We start from the raw sequence: 13,692 nt of genomic DNA, 5'->3' as shown, positions 1-13,692 counted from the left end.
ACACACACAAACATGCTTAAATGTATGCTCACACGAGTAGGTCAGAGGATTCAGACACAGAGCTTTCAACCTCTGTGAGAAACTAGAGTCTCTAATGGTTGCTGAGTAAGTAAATGGTGGATCCCCCCCTCCTCTACTTTCAAACACTCTTTTCATTCAGCTGTCTGATGGCCCTATTGGCTAATTCATTTCCTTCCCCGAAGACTGCTGAATATTTAAAGTGGGAACTTTAGATGTGCCCAGTGACTTCACATCGCCGTTATATCTGTCTTAATTTCTTCTTACAAGACCTGTTCTGATACCCTCTCTTCTCCTGTATTCCCAGATGCCTCATCAACCCAGCTGCTGGACTCAGCCCCTCCTCTCCATAGTTGGCTCATGGCGATTCTTTCTGAGCCCTTCACACCGACCCTTTGATTTGTCCATTGACAGAGAATTTTGGAGATAAATTTTCAGGTGGAATAAACTTGCTCATAACTCAAAGCTATTTATGTAAATTCAGCTCCAAACACTGGCCTGATTTTCCAGCAAAAACTCAGATGCAGGATGGACTAGATAAGTCTATTTTAAATCTCTAAATGCCCACATATTTTCCTGAGGTCAGCAAATGGTTGACTTGAAGGGGAGATATTGTGATTTGTGCTCAAGAAACTTAAGTTATGAGTGATCATAGCTTCATCTTTAAAACGGAAATAATGATTACATCAACGTTCATGGGGCTGGTGTGAGAATTAAAATGTGGTACTATTTGTAACTGTTTTTTTTTTTTTTTTTTTTTTTACAACACTATAAGCATAAGACATATTGTTCGTGCTGGTTGGAGGCAGATGTCTTGACAGGAAATCTCTGGAGGTCGCTCTCAGTGTAAACATCCCATGATTCTCTGCCTCAGACAGGGAGATGAACTGCAGCAGCTGCTGCCCTTAGCAACGGGCCAGCTGAGCGGCAGGCTGCACTTCACAATGGCGGCCGCTAGATGGCACGTCACTTGAAAAACTTTTGCTGCCACAGAACATCTGGATACTTACAGAGGAAGCTTCTCAAAGGGTATGTAGTCAATATGGAAGAAACCTGGAGTCCCATCTCCTCCACAGCGACAGAAGCCCTATTCAAGGATCAGAAGTACTCTGAAATACACATAAAAACGAGGGACACCACCCTTTCTTGCTTATCTTGGTATATTGACATTTTCTTCGTTCCATTATAGGGCTCAGAGATGCACTGGTACCCCATGAGGGATCTGGAAAAAGGCAACTAACTTGTTTATCTGAATTCCCCAAAAGGAGAGCAGCGTGATGAAAAATGACTGCCACCAATTATTACACAATAGTGTAGGTGTCTAATTCCTCAGCCAGTAACCTCTCTTTAGCACTCCAGCAGTGCTTCAGCCAGCCATGTAAGGAGCTACCCTCAGTCTGGGAAGAAGTCTAGCAGGGAGATTCCCATATCAATGGCATCTTGGGTAGTCACATCCCCTATGCTCATAGGATCTGCATCACAGAGCTACATGCAGTCATCAGATACACAGCATGAGAACTACCTGTGAGGGCTTTCGTGAGGACCTTCCAGTCAGTCCATTTATTTGTTCTATTTCACTGATCTTCAGTTGCACCTCCTGCACTCTCAGATGAACCCGAAGATGACATTTTTTGCACAGAGAACAACTGTGATAAAAGTCCATCTGTGACCTAAGAGAAGCACTGAGAACAACAAGGAGGGTATGCTGTGCCTAACATATGCATGTGTCTTATAACTAAGAGTCCTGTCATCCTAGAAAGCCTTTGGACCCGATCTGTTAGAATTTCAAGGTAGAAGCCAAGTCTGTTTAACCTATTTCCTGCTCTAACTCAAGGTTCCCTATTCGGTTTTAACTCAGTAAATATAACTGCCACTTTTCTAACATTGATTAGTGGGAGGAAAGGATCTAGATAAACTCCTGGAAAACTTGTGTTTAGTATGTCATACTTTTAAGATTTATTTTTAGCTATGTAAATGTGTGTTGGATATATATGTATATGCATATGTATATGATGTATATGTATATGATGTGTATGTATATGCATATGATGTATATGTATACATATATGTATATGATGTATATGCATATGATGTATATGTATACATATATGTATATGATGTATATGCATATGGTGTATATGTGTATGTGTATATGTATATGATGTATATGTATATGCATATGTTTATGATATATATGTGTAGATATATACATACAGGTTCTCACGGAGACAGTCATTGCACGTCTGTGGCCAGAATTACAGGCAGTATGAGCTGCCAAATGTGGGTCCTGGGAAATGAACACAGACTCTCTGCAAAAGGAGCAAGAACTCTGAGTCATCTCTCCAGTCTTATCTAGTATTCTATTTAAAATAATGATAATAATGAACAATACTTCTTAATTAGCAGGATGAAAGTGAAATAAGAATAGATTTTCAATTTTTTTTGTTAAGTTTTTCAGAAACTGAAAATATGTGGGGTGGCAATATGAACAGCACTGGACAAAGATTTGTTTAATGAGCTTGGTTCTAACCCTAAGCTTTGTGTTAAAGAGGTCTTGGAAAGAGTTACTATCATTTTCATCCAAGTCAGAAATAAGAAATTGAAACTAAGAAAATAGATGTAACTTATCATATTCTCTGAACAGCAGTGAACAGTGCCTGTTTCTAAAACTTCCCTAAAGCCAGACTCTCTGGAAACATTGTGTAATTTCTTTTGGGAACTCACAAGTGGGACTATATATACTTTTTGTGACCTTTTATAAATTATTACTTTTCTTAACAACAACAACAACAAAAAAGGCAGGTAAAAGAGTCCCCCAAGTCCTGTCTTAAACCAAGAGTTGAGAAGACCAGAGTTTCTTGTGCAACTATTGAGAAGTTCCCTGTAAGGACTTGACCTCTAAGACTGGACGCTAGGTGGGAAAGAGATTATTACAGCCTCAGGGGGTTCCTGTGCTAGGATTATGTTTGCATTAGTGTTTTATCTATGACTGACAGAGGAGAGAGAAATATGGAGACACACATAAGGAAAGTTACTTAGAGAGGAGCAAGGTTGGAAGTGGCTATGAGTGGGGTCTAGAGTGGGATCATTTTCCCTCTACTAGGCTTGTGTTTGCTTTACAGACATTCATGGAACACAAATTTGGGTTAACTACTCTTCTCAGTGATGGGGACCCTGATCACGATCTAGAGCTAGGTGTGAATGACCACCATTGCTGTCAAGAAAACTTGTACCTGTCCCTTTGTTCTTTCTCACCAAGATGGAGGAGAGTCCTCTGAGGGACTTAAGAGAATTTCCCAGGTGTCAAAATGCAAAATCTGAGTTGAGTTCACCTCTTTTAATTATTTCAAATATATGAAAATAATTCCCATAATTCACATGCATTCTATTTTTATTTTTCCCTTTTTATTCTAGCCCTTTGTAGAATTAACCCTATAAAACCCAAAAATGCACAAATGGGTTTAAAAATTCTAAGATCCTCTGATTAGCTTGTACATATGGGAGTAATTGTTGTTCATGGCTGGATTTCTTCAGAAATCTGAAAGCTTGGTTTGAACGAGACCTAATAGGTGCTGGATTTGAATGTGTCTGTTTTACAAATGAGAAGGCAAGGTTTCTGATCGTGTAAGTAATGGCCCCAGTGTGGGATCTCATGTTACCTCATCCAGAAGAGAAACCCCACAAATTTGCCCGTGTTGATGAAAGTGCAAAGAGAAGGAAGAGATTTCTGGGGAAGGAGGCAGCAGTGACTCTGTATATTCAATTGTAGGTAGCCACAGCTTTACCTAGAGATTTTTACAGTAGGCAGCTTGGATTCACCTGTTTCACTGCCCAGAGGATTTCTCTTTTATCCAGAACTGCAAAATCCCACGAGAGTCTGTAGACATATACTGTCTTTATAGCCACTTGAAGAAAATATTTTCACAACCTTCAGGAGGGTGTTTTCACTTCTCTCAACTTATAACATTTGACACTAATCTTAAAAGCTCACTCAATACATAGTCACCCTCCTACATCTGACCAACAGTGACACCATATCTTCTCTCAGATCAAATCCACTCTTCAGAGCTGGCAAAGGGATGAGAAGATGCCAGCAGATACTGTTGAGTGACTTTCTGCCATGTGTCTGTCACTATGCTTTACATTAACATGCTCTTTTTAATTCACCCCAAACCTGGGGCTCTGTGAGAATTAGAAGTGCTTGATAACTGTGTATGGTTTCCTTCTCCTCACCACTGTAAGATCACCACTGTTTGGCTAGCTTGAGTGAAGTAAGCACATGACTGACAAAACATCCCACTTCTTGATCCAGATTGGACAAGAAGCAGGAAAGGAAGTGAAGTCTGTCTTATCTAGGCTACCTAGGTATGTGTATAACTCAATAATTCCAGTTGAGGCAGGATCACAAGTTTGAGATCAATGTGAGCTACTTAGTGAATCTTTTCTCAACCTAACTCTCCCAAAACACAAACAAAACAAAAACACTCAACCTAAACAATTACAAATATAACATCTCTCTTTAAGCTTCAGAGATTTGGGGGTCATTTGTTACTGTGGCCAAAGCTAGCCTAGACCCAGTGCACCATGGTCATCTACCCATACATCTTGGCTATCTACCCATGTGCCTTGGGCCTTACAATTGACTTCTCTGCCCTCAACCACTAATTCTTCTTGAATTGCATATCCACATGCTTACTGGACTTTTGAAGGACAGCATGGTGGTTTGAATGAGAGTGGGCCCCCAAAGGCTCATGTGTTTGAATACTTGGTCTCCAGCTAGTAGAACTATTTGGGAATGACTAAGTGGTGTGGCTTGATGGAGTAGTGTGACCTTATTGGAGTAGGTGTGTTATTAGATGTCCGCTTTGAGGTTTCAAAGCTCATGCCAGGCTTAGTTTCTTTCACTTCACCCTTTCTCTCCCCGCAACTTTTGGAACAGATGTGAGCTCTCAGCTACTTCTTTCTAGCCTCTATCCATGTTTCCTACCATGATCATGGACTTACCTTCTGAAATTGTACATAACCCCCCAATTAAATGTCTTCCTTTATAAGTTACCTTGGGTCATGGTGTTTCCTCACGGCAATAGAACAGTAAATAAGACAGAAGACAGCCTTAACCACTTAACCATGTACCCTGGTTAGGATCAGATCTTACTATCCTGCCACATAACCAGGATTAATTTTGGATTCCACCATCCTACCACGTACCCCAGTTGTTTTCTGATTCTACCATCCAACCACAACCCCAGGTGATATTCTGATTTTCCAGGGCATCTATGTGCTCCCCCCAACAATTTCTCAGCATTGATATTTACAGAAAAATAATAAACATAATACACATTGGCGCCTGTATCGACCCCCAGCTACCACTGACATTTAGGAGTAAATGATGGATTGCCTTTTTTTCGAGGCTGGCTGAATTGACCTACGTGGCCTGTACATAATTTACTTTTGATTAAAGGAGTGCTTCAACATCTAGATTCTGTTTGGGAGTAGGAGGCAGGATCAATAACGTGTATGACACAAACTTTCAGACAATGGACTGTGAGTGAGAAGTCTCTGTAGTCCATTCACCAGGGGAGATGTGGGAGGGCAGAGGGAGGAAGGCCTGAGGCTTCTAAGTTGGACCTTGGATCTGCTGTACCTCAAGAAGCTCTGCTCTCTGCAGATTTGGGGCTGTGGTGTTGGGGAAGACAGAACTGCAGAGGGCTTGAATTGCTCCCTAACACATGTGGAGTGAGAAGCAGCTGAGTGCCAGCAGCTTCCCAGGAAGAGTGGGCTTCAAGAATGGAACTCTCTCTTCCCCCATTTTGCCTCTTGTTGCCCACCCTGCTAGAATAATAACCTATCTTCCAGACCATTTGTCCATTGCTTGGTTCCATTCAAACTAGGCACTTTTAGAACAAGGAGAATACCATGCTCTGTTTGACCTCACTCGCCTCTTCTAACACCTTGCATTGCTTTGTATTGGTTCCTTTGGCTTCTGCCTCTGCACAGGGCACTCGGCACTATGCTTCCTGTGGTGATGGGTTTCCTGGATCTATTCATTGGAAAAGAACTTCTGCTTCTCTTCTTCGTAATGCATGGCTGCAGCTAAAATATTTGTTTTTAAATGAGACACAAATTCCATCTCATTTAATGCTTACATAGGCCAGTGTGAGCCACTGTGTGGGTGCTTAGAACTAAGCTCAGGTCCTATGAAAGAGTAGTTAGTGCTCCAACCACTGATCCATCTCTCCAGCTTCCAAATCTTCCATTTCATATTTACTAAGTTCTACAAATATTGATCACATCTTCTCTACATGCCAGATACTGTAGTAGCACTGGGTAGAGATGATTATTTAAAAAAAATAATAATAATAAAAAAAGATAGACCTAGTTTCTGTCTTTGTGAGACGTGAAATTTTCAGGGAAGGGTAAATGGGATTTACTTAGCTATAATGCTTTCAGATGACAGTGACTGGCAGGTAGCATTTATTATGGGACTCTGAGCAGCTAGATTGGGTGTGCACATTGAACACCTTATATCTGTAACACTCCATAACACTGAGCTATCCATTGTCGTGTCTAAGAACTCTCTAAAATGAGAAGCTGAGAGTGTTAAACTTCTCTGATCAGATGCTCCATTGACAATAACTGCATACTTTGGACATTTCTCTATATGTTCTTGGATTTAAATGCTAGTATTTTCTTTGATAATCCTGAGAAACCTCAACTTGCACACCACTCATCTCTAAAAAGCTGCATGGGTACTATGGGCTGCTGCCCCCTAGACTTCTGAGACTCTTTATTCCTTCTGGGCACCACCCATGTTGTTCCCTACAATGGCATACCTATCTGCCTGTCTCTCACTCTGTACACTGAAATGTCTTCCTGTCTCAGCCTGTCTGCAATGCACACTGACGGTTTCTATCCCAGTAAATATTCTTCCAGCCCATTCTGGAGTATTCTGATTGCCAACTTTCCAAGGCTTCTATGTAGCTAATCACTAAACTTGTCCGCATGTGCTTGTCTGCATTATTCCTGCCTCTAAGTCTTGTGCAGATTGAGGTAATATGTCACCCAGCTAAAACAGCTGGTAAATTTCCCTCCCTTCCTTTTCTTGTCACTCTGCTGCACCTTTTCACTTTGTTATTTGTTTGCTTAATTTTTGCCCCACTCCCATTGTTTTTTCTTTCAAAACCAAGCTTTCCTGACTAGCTAGCATGATTTCCCAGAATGCATTGCACCTAGATTTTTATTGAAATAAAATCTGTATTTGTCTTGACAGCATGGGGAAAGACTTTCCTTGCTCAGATTCTGGTTGACTGCCCCACTGTAGTGATAGGAACAGAGCAGCGTGGCTCCTGTTGTGGAGTCTATGTTAATAGTTTCAGATTCCTCCACAGAGGTAACTAAAGTGAACTGGCATCATTGTTAAACTCACCTATCCCATTAGCAACCTCTGCCTGAGACTCGCTGTGGGTAGTAAAGGGGAATGGATATGCCATATGTACTCCCAAGTAGACATTGCAAATGCTCAAATGCACTTGAACGAGTACTCTTGGACACTGCATTATGACCTTAGTCTGTCTCAACCATGGCCATCTTCAGTGTGGCCTCTGAGAAGATAGGGAAAGCTGGTAACTCACAGATGAAACTGAACAATTAATTGATGGAAGCCTGCTCTTCCAGGCCCCTGTGAAAATGGGATTATTATAGAAATAAAACCAACTGATCCACACCACCAAATTCTCACCTGCCGGGTTGCTCTAGCCCCAGGCCATTGACCGTTCAAGGCTTCTGCCCTGAATTCCCTTTTCTTGGAGATTTGCTTTCATAAAGCTCTGTGCCTAAATGGCAGCATGTACTGTAACTAAATGTGACCATAAAGAGGGAAAAGTTATAATGTTGTTTCGGAAAATTGTTGTTCTCATTACCTACCTTAGTGCCATATGTTCCAATCTAAAGCTGTACAATATGGGGAATTACGGTGACACAAAGATGAAGTGATGTCTGGCTAACGACACCCCCAAATATTTATCCTTGCTCCCTCCCCAGCAGTACTCACATGCATAATTGATGCCAGCTCCCTCAATTAGAAGTCCAGGGCATAAAGAAAATGAGGACAAGGCTGTCCGCATTTCTGAAACCTGACAAGGAAAGATTAAAATATTTTATGAGTCTTCCCCATCATCTGTGGAACATGGAGCTCTCATATTTCATTTTCTCAGGAAAAAATAGTGTTTGCATTATTTGAAGAAAATCATTAGGAATGCAGCTTACCAGCAGAAGAGGTGGGCTGCTGGGTTGCTAGCCCTGAGTTATGTGGTGTGCTATTCTCATTTAGATGCATCAGAAAAGGAACAAAGCCTGCTAGCTCAAGAATATCCAGTGTTCCAGACACAGTGCCATGGAAAGCCATGTCTTTCAAACCACAGATAAGTGGTGCATGTGAACTGGGCTTCCTAGAGGGGCAGCCCTGCCTGCAAAGCCTTTCTCACTGAAGACTTCTCTCACTAGGAACAGGAGCAACTCCTAGGGACAAGGAGGTAACACAGGGGGGAGTAAGCATCCTCATATTTTTATTATTTCATTTCAGGACAAATAGCCTGGGTTGTGACATATGCTCTACAAGAAAAATGTGAGCCCATTTATAGAGAAGAAAGTATCGTGTGACACTGTGAAGAATATGTATAGCATCAGGACTGGTTTTCAATCCCAGTTCCTCCATCAGGAACTGTGTAAACTGTGTGGCTACTCAGAACCTCAGGGCTTATACAATCGGATAGTGACTACAACCTGTACCAGTTGGTCATGTCTGTGTGGCTAACTATGTGGCCTATTATTATTACTAGGATAATAGAATTCAAATATATTTATAACATTACTTTATCACATTATAATAAAGGAAATACTCAAGTTGATTTTTTTATTGGCATTGTTATGTTTTTTCTTATTACTTTTCATGGGTGCAATGATTTGATCTTGTGAAAAGATAATTACTTTCATTAATATATTCATTAACTCTCCAATTTATTATATTTTCAGTAGGAACATCAAAACCTGTACTTGGCCAATTTTGAGAAACAGAGGCTGAAACTGTGACAGTGGTCACCATGCTGCAGGTGACCAACTCAGTTCTCAGGTCTGCTTTTTGTCAGCATGCTCCCTCTCCCCAGCCCTCCTTCTCTTGCCAATTCAAAATGTTACTTTCTTACCTTTGGTTTTCTATGAGATCAATTTTTTTCAGATTCTACATACTAAGAAGATATTATGGGTCTTGTATTTGTATGCTTGGCTTATTTCATTTAGCTCATTGTCTTCCAATTCTGACAGTGTTGTCACAGATAACAAAATTGCCTTCTTTTTAAGGGCTATATTATGTTATTGTACCCTGTTATGTATATGCGCATGTGAATATATATCCCATATTTTCTATTCTTTACCCATTGATGGCATGGATACCTGAATGGTGCTGAGTGAATGAATATGAGAGTATAGGTAGTTCTTTCACACACACACACGTGTGTGTGTGTGTGTGTGTGTGTGTGTGTGTGTAGTTTCTTAATAGATATACCCAGATAAACTTGTTGGAATACATGGCAGTTCTATTCTTAGTCTTTGAGGAATCTTCATGTAATTATCCAAAATGTTTAGTCTATACTTTTTACCAATGATTCCAATCAGCTGATTTTTAACAATGCTGCCAAAAACAAGAAATGAGGAAATGAGGAAAGGACAGAGAGTCATTACTTCAATAAACACTATGGAGAAATTGGGTATCCATGCACAAAATGATGAAGCTAAAATTGATATCATAAAAAAATCTTCATAAAAAATCCTTACACATAAGAACTAAAACTGATGGATAAAGTGCACAAAAATATTTCTGCAGTACTTGATCTTAATGAAGACATTGTGGATAGAATTCAAAGGGGAAAAAAAAACACAGAAAGAAGACAGAAAGAATTCCTGGGATAGAGATACCTCTACATAGAAAACAGATAAAAGGAATCTCAGGGCAGCAAGGCATCTCTGCACAAAGATTGACTGACCATAGAGAATGTTGCAGAACAATAGGAAGTATTTGAAAATTGCTTATCCAATAAGGGATTAATAATATTCAATATAAATAAGGAACACAAACAACTTAGTAGCTAAAGGCAAATAACATACGTAAACAATGGGCAGAGTATATGAACAGGAATTTATTGAAAGAAGATATACAGATGGTTGAAAGACATTTAGAAATGCCCTACATGAATTAATCACCAGATTATCAGTATAGTCCTAATCCATCTGTCCTGTTGGAGTGGCTGCTTTCACATGAGGAAAGAAAAAAAAATTCATGGATGTGAAGAGAAAGGATACTGTGTACATTTTGTTTTGTTTTTTAAGCAGAGAAAAAAAACAACTTTGATATCCTATGATGCCTTGTGCTGCTTTGACTTTGGCACTAAGCTCATTGTAATGTAACTGAGAATCCTTGTGGTTCTTCCACTGAAATTTTCACTCAGAATCAGTGCCTGTGCTTTCACTAACTTCTGTAGCTCCAGTGCCTAGACAGCCATGTGTTGAATACAGGAATAACTCAGGGCATGACCTAAAGATGGATGGATAGATGGATGGATGGATGGATGGATGGATGGATGGATGATGGATGGATGAATTTAGCTAGTGAATGTTCCTAGGTTGTATTGGAGCCAATGGTTGAAACTGGGTGAACCTGACAGTGAAGTCTATATATATATTTTTTTTTTACTATAGGAACCTATTTGTGCCCCTTTATACAGTTATGACAAGCAGTGATATACTCAATCATCAAGCATGGAACAGAGGTATGGCAGTTGTGACACAGTTCCTATTTTACTGATTCCTGTGTGTCTGAGCAGTGATCTTTAGTTTCTTACTTTGTAAGCCTACATCCTCTAACTGCAAAAGGACTTCGACATTGTGATACCCTTAAGATCACATTTCTATGGGACAAAGGTTCAAAGTTGAAGGCTCTCTGTCCAAATGGTGTACTTTCAGGATACCATATAATACAGAGTGAGGCTGTTACACAGGACCACTCTAGATGCGTAGGCAACCAGTGAAACTTTTGGGTCCAGAGACTCTTGCTTTGGGTAAAGAACTTAGAGCTTGACAGATTTAAGCTTTTGATATTTCAGATTGGGAAGCAAGAGAGAAAGACAGAGGGGCATAGGAGAAGAAATTTTCTTAGGGCCACACAGCCATGAATGACTTCCAGAATAGAGCACCTTCCAGTGCATGAGCTCATCTGCTCCAGGGCCCAGTGCCCAGAATGTTCTCTAACATCAAAGAGGGCCTTTCCAGGTTGGCAGTTTCCCACATTCCGCTACAGGAGACAGAAAGGCAGCTTCTCCTTTCCTACTATGCCATGCTGCGCCGTCTGTATACAGACTCACCAGATCAGTTCTGTACCCGACAAGAGGCAAGCATCTCTCATCTCCTCATTACATTTTACAAATGAGAACAAAAGGAGATTGACATAAATTGTCTTTGGTTTTTTTTAATGCATACTTGTTCGGTTTTCTGCCTGGACACCTACTCTTCCTTTCTACTAAGAGCTAAACCCTCATGCTCAGTTCTATCTTTAGCTTCTGGCACTGTGATTATCCTGTTGATGTTGATGACAGTGAATTGATGGATGAAAGACAAGAACATAGATATCACTGGGCTCAACCTATACATCCTTCAAAGACTCAAATTAATTTATGGTCATCTTGGCTCTTTTTTCAGGTCATCAAGAGAATGAAGACATTGCAGCCAGGTTCCTAACTTGGGCCTAAGTACGAGTCACTAAAGGCACCTTGGTCAAGTTTCTAGTATTGCCTTTGTGATTAAAGTCAAGTCATTTTGTGGCAAATAAAGTCAGTATCTGAAACCACTAAAGGAGAAGTCCCAGGGAGGAAGAAAATTTGTTCTTTTAGGGGCCTGAGATGGATGTCTTGAATATTTTAAGCATTATTTTTCTGTAGTTCTGACTCAGAGACAAAGTAACTCAGTATACTCTATTGTCCAGCCAGACTCAGTCACCCTGGATGTAATTTATACACACACTGGGCTGTCTGTGCCAAGCATTGGCGTAGCTAGTTTATGAGCTCCACTCTGAAGAACCTCAATACATTTTTAATTAAAAAACAATTGATAAAGTTGGAACTATAAATCCCCTTTCACTGAAGGAAACTTTACCAAGACTTTTGGTTTATAGACAGGTGAAGGACATTCTTGGCTACTGAACTATTATTATTTTATCTTGATCTATCATTTATGTGTGAAAGATGATTGAGTTACTTGGTTGGAAATCTAAAGAAGGTCTCTAAAGGTCGACTGACATACTGTTCTCTCTTATGCCTCTTCTTTATTGGAATTCTGTGTACCCCAGTTTGCCCACCTGATTTAGACTTTCTCCTACAGAATGGGCTGAGGATGTTTTCCAACATACTGATAGTTGGGATAAATGTATGATTTTGTTTAGCCAATGGAATGTGCGTGAATGTGACTGTTTCAGTCCTTAGTGGAAGTCTCAGACAACAATACTTTCGAAATGGCTGTATTCTGTTACAAAATAAATGTGCCCCTGGTAGTAGCTGATTCAAGAGCCTGAGAGACAGGTGAAGTAAAACATAGCTTTGGAGTCGAGCCCAGTGGAAACCAGCAGAGACTGGCCCCCCAGTGCTAACTTTATAGCTTGCAAACAAAAGGTTCTTGAGGTTTAAGGTACTGAAAATCAAGGTGGTTTTGCTTGTTACACAGCTATAGCTGCCTTGTCAGACTTTATCTCATACTTCAACAAGTGACCTCTACAGGGGCCTCTATTTCTTTCTGTAAAAAAAAGGGGAGAGGTAAGCCAAAGCCTATTCCAAAAGTTTCTCAAACTCTAGAACTCAGTGCATACAACTAATGGCATAAATTCCCAAGATAGCTTTCATGGTGGCAAAAATATGAAGCCACTGACTGAAAGTCTGACCTACCTGACTCCTTATCTGAATCTGGGTTTTAAGTGGTAAAGTCCACTTACCTGGAACCCTCCAGGACCAGTTAGGGGTAGGAGAGGTACCATGTGGGCTGGCTGTGCATTTTTTTTTTTTGAGGCAATATCCAGGCTAGCTTCTGACCTCAGAGATGTGACCTCCAAATTTTCTGAATGTGTCTCCAGTGTGTGTAAAGAATTAAAAGTCCATGTCACTAACGTGTGAAACGGAAACTTCCATGCTGAACTTTTAATTTAATATACCCAGACCCATTTATTTCCACCTGACTGCAAAGTCCTAATATATGCATATTTTAATAACTCTTAGGATATTAAAGTGGCACGTTTTGAATATAAGCTCATCCATGATGACTACATCTCCTGCCTCATTTCATCTTGAGGTTCTCTAACATTTGGAAAAGTCACGGAATTATAAGGATAGGAGAAAGCTACACCCTGTACTTGCTGTCCCCTGTCTCTCTACTGGCATATGAGAGGCTTAGTCCCTGGCTCTCATCCCAGAAACAGTTACCTCCATGTCCTGAGGTTTCTAGGCATCTTTCAATCTCTCAGTTATTTTCAGTACTCTCGTGGGGGCCCCAGGAAATGCCACATGCTGCCTTCTGTTTTTCTTCTGGGAATATGGATGTTGATTTCAGATCCAACTAGACCTCCCACCTCTCTTTTGTCAGTAG

General features: G+C 40.4%; 1 long non-coding RNA gene across 4 annotated transcripts; it reads left to right on the top strand.

The window, feature by feature from the left end:
* Positions 1-996: 996 nt before the first annotated feature.
* On the top strand, positions 997-11,899 carry LOC110301399 (uncharacterized). Of its 4 annotated transcripts, XR_002378707.1 has the most exons (6): positions 998-1,047; positions 1,607-1,718; positions 8,348-8,549; positions 9,049-9,145; positions 10,768-10,838; positions 11,764-11,899. It is a non-coding gene; the product is annotated as an uncharacterized LOC110301399 (long non-coding RNA). The 4 variants fall into 4 exon arrangements; XR_002378709.1 differs by lacking the exon at positions 1,607-1,718 and having other exon boundaries at positions 997-1,047; XR_002378711.1 differs by lacking the exon at positions 1,607-1,718 and having other exon boundaries at positions 1,027-1,176.
* The last annotated feature ends 1,793 nt before the right edge of the window (positions 11,900-13,692 follow it).

Source organism: Mus caroli, unplaced genomic scaffold (assembly GCF_978045245.1).
Source record: "Mus caroli unplaced genomic scaffold, Mus_caroli_1 scaffold_1, whole genome shotgun sequence".
Classification (NCBI taxonomy): Eukaryota; Metazoa; Chordata; class Mammalia; order Rodentia; family Muridae; genus Mus; species Mus caroli.
This window is presented reverse-complemented; position numbering and strand designations above follow the sequence as displayed.